The sequence below is a fragment of the Cupressus sempervirens genome, chromosome 7 (assembly GCF_028749045.1).
Source record: "Cupressus sempervirens isolate cs-2001-9-10 chromosome 7, ASM2874904v1, whole genome shotgun sequence".
NCBI lineage: Eukaryota > Viridiplantae > Streptophyta > Pinopsida > Cupressales > Cupressaceae > Cupressus > Cupressus sempervirens.
In genome coordinates, this window is record NC_143124.1 from 153,176,117 (window position 1) to 153,182,265 (window position 6,149).

Genomic DNA, 6,149 nt, shown 5'->3' on the forward strand with positions numbered 1-6,149 from the left:
TTGTAGTAAAGAAAATCTAGCGAGTTTGGATATGTGAAAGCATTCCTATTAGTGGGAATGTAATCCTGTAGGTTAAGGGCAGGTTAGGGTAAAGTCAATGTAGGAATAAGGGTAAGTTTGACCAGGAAGGATGTGAGATGTCATACCACTATAATATACACTTGCAAGGATGCCAAGGTAGGGATGGGTGGTGGGAACACAAACCCACTTGTGGGAATGAGGTTAAAGGGTTAACTTGATGGGGAAAGGGATTTTATGAAACATGGGAAGAAGGAGTTAGTGGGAAAAAAAAATAACATAGGTGTATTTTTTTGGATGCAATGGTCACTAGATACATTGGTGTCATGAGAGCGACATGTTGCAGTACTACACATTGTAGTGCAATTCACACCAACTAACTAGGTGAGGATCAATGTTATTGGGCTAAGATACCTAGCTAGGCTACAACATACATGGATGCACATGGTGATGGTGACAGTGTTGTGCAAGGGTTGGCATAATGAGACAAAGATATTTTATTTTCCAATAGGTGAGATGACCGTCACCTTGGAGGGTGTGTACAAGATCTTTTGGTTGCTAGTACAGGGTGCGCCAATGATGACAACTAGAGGAGTCATAGGAGAGAGGGAGGTATGATGACTAGTGGATCCTAGAGTTTAGTTTTGAATCTAGAGGGGTTAGTTTGTGTTTTATTAGAACTAGATCAGGGTGTCCTAGGTCAGGGAATACATTTCTATGTGTGTGGGCTAGTGTTAGGGTACATTTCCCTAGATACTAGCGGTACAAGAGTGACATTGGTATTGATCCCTATGATCATCTAGATTATAGATGAGGGAGTCCTAGTTACATGAGGATCATTGATGCTTGTAGAGCTATAAAAAGACTTGCATAGATAGTATATCAGGGTGCAAGGTGCCACCATGGGAGGAGTGTGGGCTTCCCAACCTTGCTATAGGTATGGACATGGGAGCATATTCTTGTATTTAGACTAATTGGGTGGAAGGATAAGTAGCCTGACAAGATGGTGGTGTATAGCTAGGGAGATCCTCTAACATACTACTACATAGAGGAGGTGGACTATTAGTGAGTCAAGATAGACAAGATTTGGGCAGTGACTTGGAAACCATATATAGCTCTCGGCCATGGGTAGAAGAGAGGCATCATGTTCTATACATGATGTCTTTGTATTTTATGTTTGGTCAATGGGACTACATAGCTAGGAAGTATCAGCCAGACAAGGTTCTGCAATAGTTCAGATGGTTGTAGGATGTGCTAGGAGATCCTATTTGGTAATTAGAGAGTTACTAGGGAGTTAGTTACTCTTTTTGGGCCACCCCTATAGAGAGAGGGAAATTTCCAAGGATGGAAGGACATGGTGCCTAAAGATTGGGACTAGTTTAGTAGGCTAATAGATGCTCTATCTACATAGGGCTACAAGGATCAGTTTCAACATCCAAGGCCATTGGGGAGAGAAAAGGTGACCAGGGTGGAAGCAGTGGTAGGGGAGATCACTTGAGACACAAGGAGAGGGAGGTATGAGTCTAGAGGGATGAGATAGTGATCAAGGGTTGTGGTGAAGGGGGATATTCCACATATGAGGAGATTGAGGGAGAGGAGGAGGAGAGAGGGATAAAGGAGGGGAGGGAGACAGTAGGAGGGAGGAGAGGTTTATGTAATGCAAGCCAAGAGAACCCCCAAAGAAGATGTCCAAACCCCCAAAAAAAAACACATAGTAGAAATACATCAACAAAGAAACAATAATGCAAGATCTAATACCAATTCACAACTCTTTATAAATAATTGATTACATGCAATATGGCCGGCTATAAGGCCTTTTGGGTTAGGGCCAAATACAAACAATAATTATAATATCACTATTGCAAGATCCACCTTACAATCACAATCCCATCTAGTCCAAATCTACAACTGGATAAGACAACCAAGAAGAATCTACACTTGTACCCTCAAGTCCACCAATCAATCCTTTGGTCATCAAGTCGTAGCTACTAGATCTTCAAACTTTGCATATGCCCTTCATTCTCTTCTTCAAGTTGGATGATCATAATGTCTAAAGACTCCACAAAACCATGTTTTTATACCCAACTAAGCCACAAATCAACCTAGTTCATTACAAACTAAATTAAATCCCTTACATTAAATACATGTTGAGCCATAAGTTGGCTATAACACAAATTAAATACCCATACATAAAGTAAATGCAAAAAAATTGGCTCATAGACTACTTAGCACCAATAGGAATCAAGACCAAGCTAAGTGCTAGTGAAATCAAAGCCAAGTATTATCCAAGCCACAAGTAATGTTGAGCTCCTAGAGCATGTCAAGCTCCCAATGTATTCCAATCTCCATAGACTATGCCAAGCTCCTGGCCTCTATCGAGCTCCATAGAGTATGTCAAGCTCCCAGTGTCTACGAAGCTCCATAATAACTAAGCACCACTCCTTTCATGATTGATTCCACATGTTTAAGCCAAAATCCCTCCGACATGTAGGATTGCAAGCCAACCAGGCATGCTCCTGCATTAGATGCCCCAGGTTCAAAAAGATGTTCTTAATAGCTGGAAGAACATCTTATGGGATTTAACACATAAATTCCAAGCTACTTCTTCACATAAGTATCCTCCAATTCTTCAACTTGTACACTCTTTCCCTTGTTCTTTTTTTGCTTCTTCACATCCATCCTCAATGTGCTATAGATCTACTTTCCATACTAAGCTCCAACCTTCTTAGAATATTCCAACTCAACTTGACTGTGAATACTCAGGTTCCTCCTACCAAGCTTTTCATTTTGGAAAGGAATCAGGGAATACTATATGCCACCTTTCTCAATAGTAAACATGTTATTGACACAATCATGCACAACCCTACAATCATATTGACAAGGTCTACCAAGAAACACATGACAACTATTCATGTCCATAATATTACACAACACTTGATCATTATACTGTCCAATCTAGAAATCAACAAATTACTGCTCCCTCATTTCCAAATCATGCCCACCTTGCAACCAACTAATCCTATAAGGGTAAGAATGTCTCAGTCTCTTCAAACCAAATTTTTGAACCATCTCCTCAGAAATAAGGTTATTAGTACCACCACCATTGTCAATCACCTTGCAGACTTTAACACAGGACTTTCAACAAGTCCTTGCAAACAATACTCATAGAGCCAACAAACTCTCTCCTTTCTTAGGTTGATTGTCCTGAACTACAACATCATTCAAACATTAAAAAGATCTATGACCTTCTTCACTACATCTAAAATAATTACCACTGAACCCACCTCCATCTATCCTCCTATTGTAATAAAAAAGTTTTAATTCACTTTCAGCACTTAGTTTAGCCTGATCCTAGTTATCATGCTTCTCCTTCCCTCTAGCATTACCTTGACTTTTCCACTTCAACTTATCTTCTGCCTTTAGAGCATACTAATAAGAATCCTCAACTAAAGAAATATTCATCATACCAACCTCATCCTAAACATTGAATCTCAAACCATTAATGTACTGAGCTACCTTTTCCTTTGACAATTCTCTATGCCTAAACTGAATAGTCAACTTGTAGAAATCCTTGGTATAATCCTTCACAGTCATACCTTTTTGCTTCACATTTTGCAATCTCTTAAACAACTCATGTTCATAATCAACATGAATGAACTTAGCTTTCAATTTAATCCTCATCAACCTCCATCTAGTGATCTTCATCTCACCTTCTTCTTATTTGTCTCTTTTTAGTTCTTTCCACCAAAGAGCAGCATCTTCTTTCAACCTAGTTTATGCCAACCTCACTCTAAGTGGATCCTTAATATCTCAAGCCCAAAGTAGTCTTCCAATTTACCAATCCAATCAATTAGGTCTTCAAAAATCAAAGTACTTGAGAAATTAAAAACCTCCATCTTATGCTTCAACATCAACTAAGATCCAGGTCTAGCAAACTAACCAATCCTCATTCCAATCAATCTCTCCATACGATCAATTATCTGCTCACTACTAGATCTAGTAACTTCAAAGTCTTAAACAACTTCCTCATAGCCATCTTTGATACCCACATGCCTAGGTACACAACCTAAAGAACTCACAATTTCAGCAATCATGTACTCTTCATTAATGCAATCTTAGATTTGAATTCTTCTCCAATCATCTCGAAGATCCTTTCTTCCAGAACATCACTAAGATCATGAATTTCCCTAGGGTCAAATCTTCTTGAAGGTATCTTCAAAATTTTTGAAAACCCTAAGCAATAGATCCTCCAATCTAGAAGATCAATTAGCTCCACAAGATCAACCTTCTCCAACCCAAGATCCTGGTGCAAACTGCCTTAATTTTGGCAATTGGTTCACACATTCAAGAACAACCTTCACTCTGATACCACCTGATGTAGTAGAAGGTAGGAAAACCCTCAAAGGAGATGTCTAAACCCCCCAAAAATAACCACATAGCGTAAAGACAATAACAATGTGACAATTATGCAAGATTTGATATAGAATCACAACTCTTTATAAATAACTGATTACATGCAATATGCCTGGTTGTAAGGCATTTTGGGTTAGGGCCAAATTAAAAATAATAATTACAATATTAGCTATGCAAGATCCCACAAGGTCCAACTTACAATCACAATCTCAGCTAGTCTAACTCCACAACTGGATAAGAACACCAAGAAGAATCCATACTTGTAACCTTAGGTACACTAAGCAATCCTCTGGTTCTGAAGCTACAACTACTCTCTTCAAAACTCACATCTACTCTTCATCCTCCTCTCCATCTAGATGATTATAATGCCTAAAGACTCCACAAAATCCCCTACTTATACCCAGCTAAGTCACAAGTTAGCCCAATTCATTTCAAACTAAATTAAATCCCTTACATAAAATATATGTTGATTCACAAGTTGGGTACAAAACACATTAAATACCCATACATAAATTAAATGTGAAAAATTGGCTCAAAGAAAACTCAACACAAATAGGAACCAAGACCAATCTGAGTGCTAGACAAAACCAAGCTGATCATCAACCAAACTATAAGAAATGTCAAGCTCCTAGAGCATGTTGAGCTCCAAGTGTCTGCTGAGCTCTACAGAGTATGTTGAGGTCCTAGCGTCTACCAAGCACCATAGAGTATATCGAGCTCCCATTTTTTCCTGAGCTCCATAATGACCAAGCACCAGTCCTTTTGTGATTGAGTCCATATCTTCAAACCAAAATCCCTCCAACATGTAGGATTACAAGCCAACTAGGGATGCTCTTGATTTAGAGGGGGCCTAGGGGTTGGTTGGGGGGTAAGGAGGAGTAGGTGTAGGATCATCATTGAGAGGAGAGGATGGTGGATTGGTAGGGAGATATGTTTCCCTACTATAGGCACACAATGCCACGAGCTAGTTATTATGAGACACACAATAGGAGAGGGACCAACTAAGAGATAGGCAAGATTAGTTCTAGAGGGAGTGTGACACTACCCAGGGATATCTTAGTAGAGTGGAGATTGAGTTGGGGGGATTGTAGTTTGAGTCATCGTAGTTGGAGAGGAGGTTGTTTGTGATTGAGGTAGAGAGGAAGAGGCTTTAGAGGAGAGTGGATCTTCTATAGGCAGAGAGGGATAGGATGGTGGTGGAGGTGGAAGCCCTCAAGGAACAAATGGCAATGGAGGAAGGTTTGAATTAGTTGAGAAAATTGAGGGGGGAGGTGGAGGATTAGCAGGAGAGGGCATGTTTCTATAAAGGTAGATACCACGTAGCCATGTCATTGGATTACATTGAGAATTACAAGTGGCTAATATACTTAGGGATAGCCAACACCCACACATGGATGTATGGTGGTGGAGAGATGTTGGAAACATAGATGGAGTAACTGAGAGGGGGGGTGAATCAGTTACTACAAAAACAAATCCATAGATCCCTTAGATGTCTTAAATAACTAGTTACTACTGTCACTCGGTAGCCACATAGAAAAATGTTGTAACTTGGTACATTAATTTGTTACTGATCTTTAAGCATTCACAATTATTAACATGCATGCAAAATTAAATAAAAAGAACACAAGAGACACTAGATTTAACATGGAAACCCAATATTGGAAAAACCACCATGTGACTAGCTACCAATTTTCACTCTTCTAAAGTGAGCCCTGTTA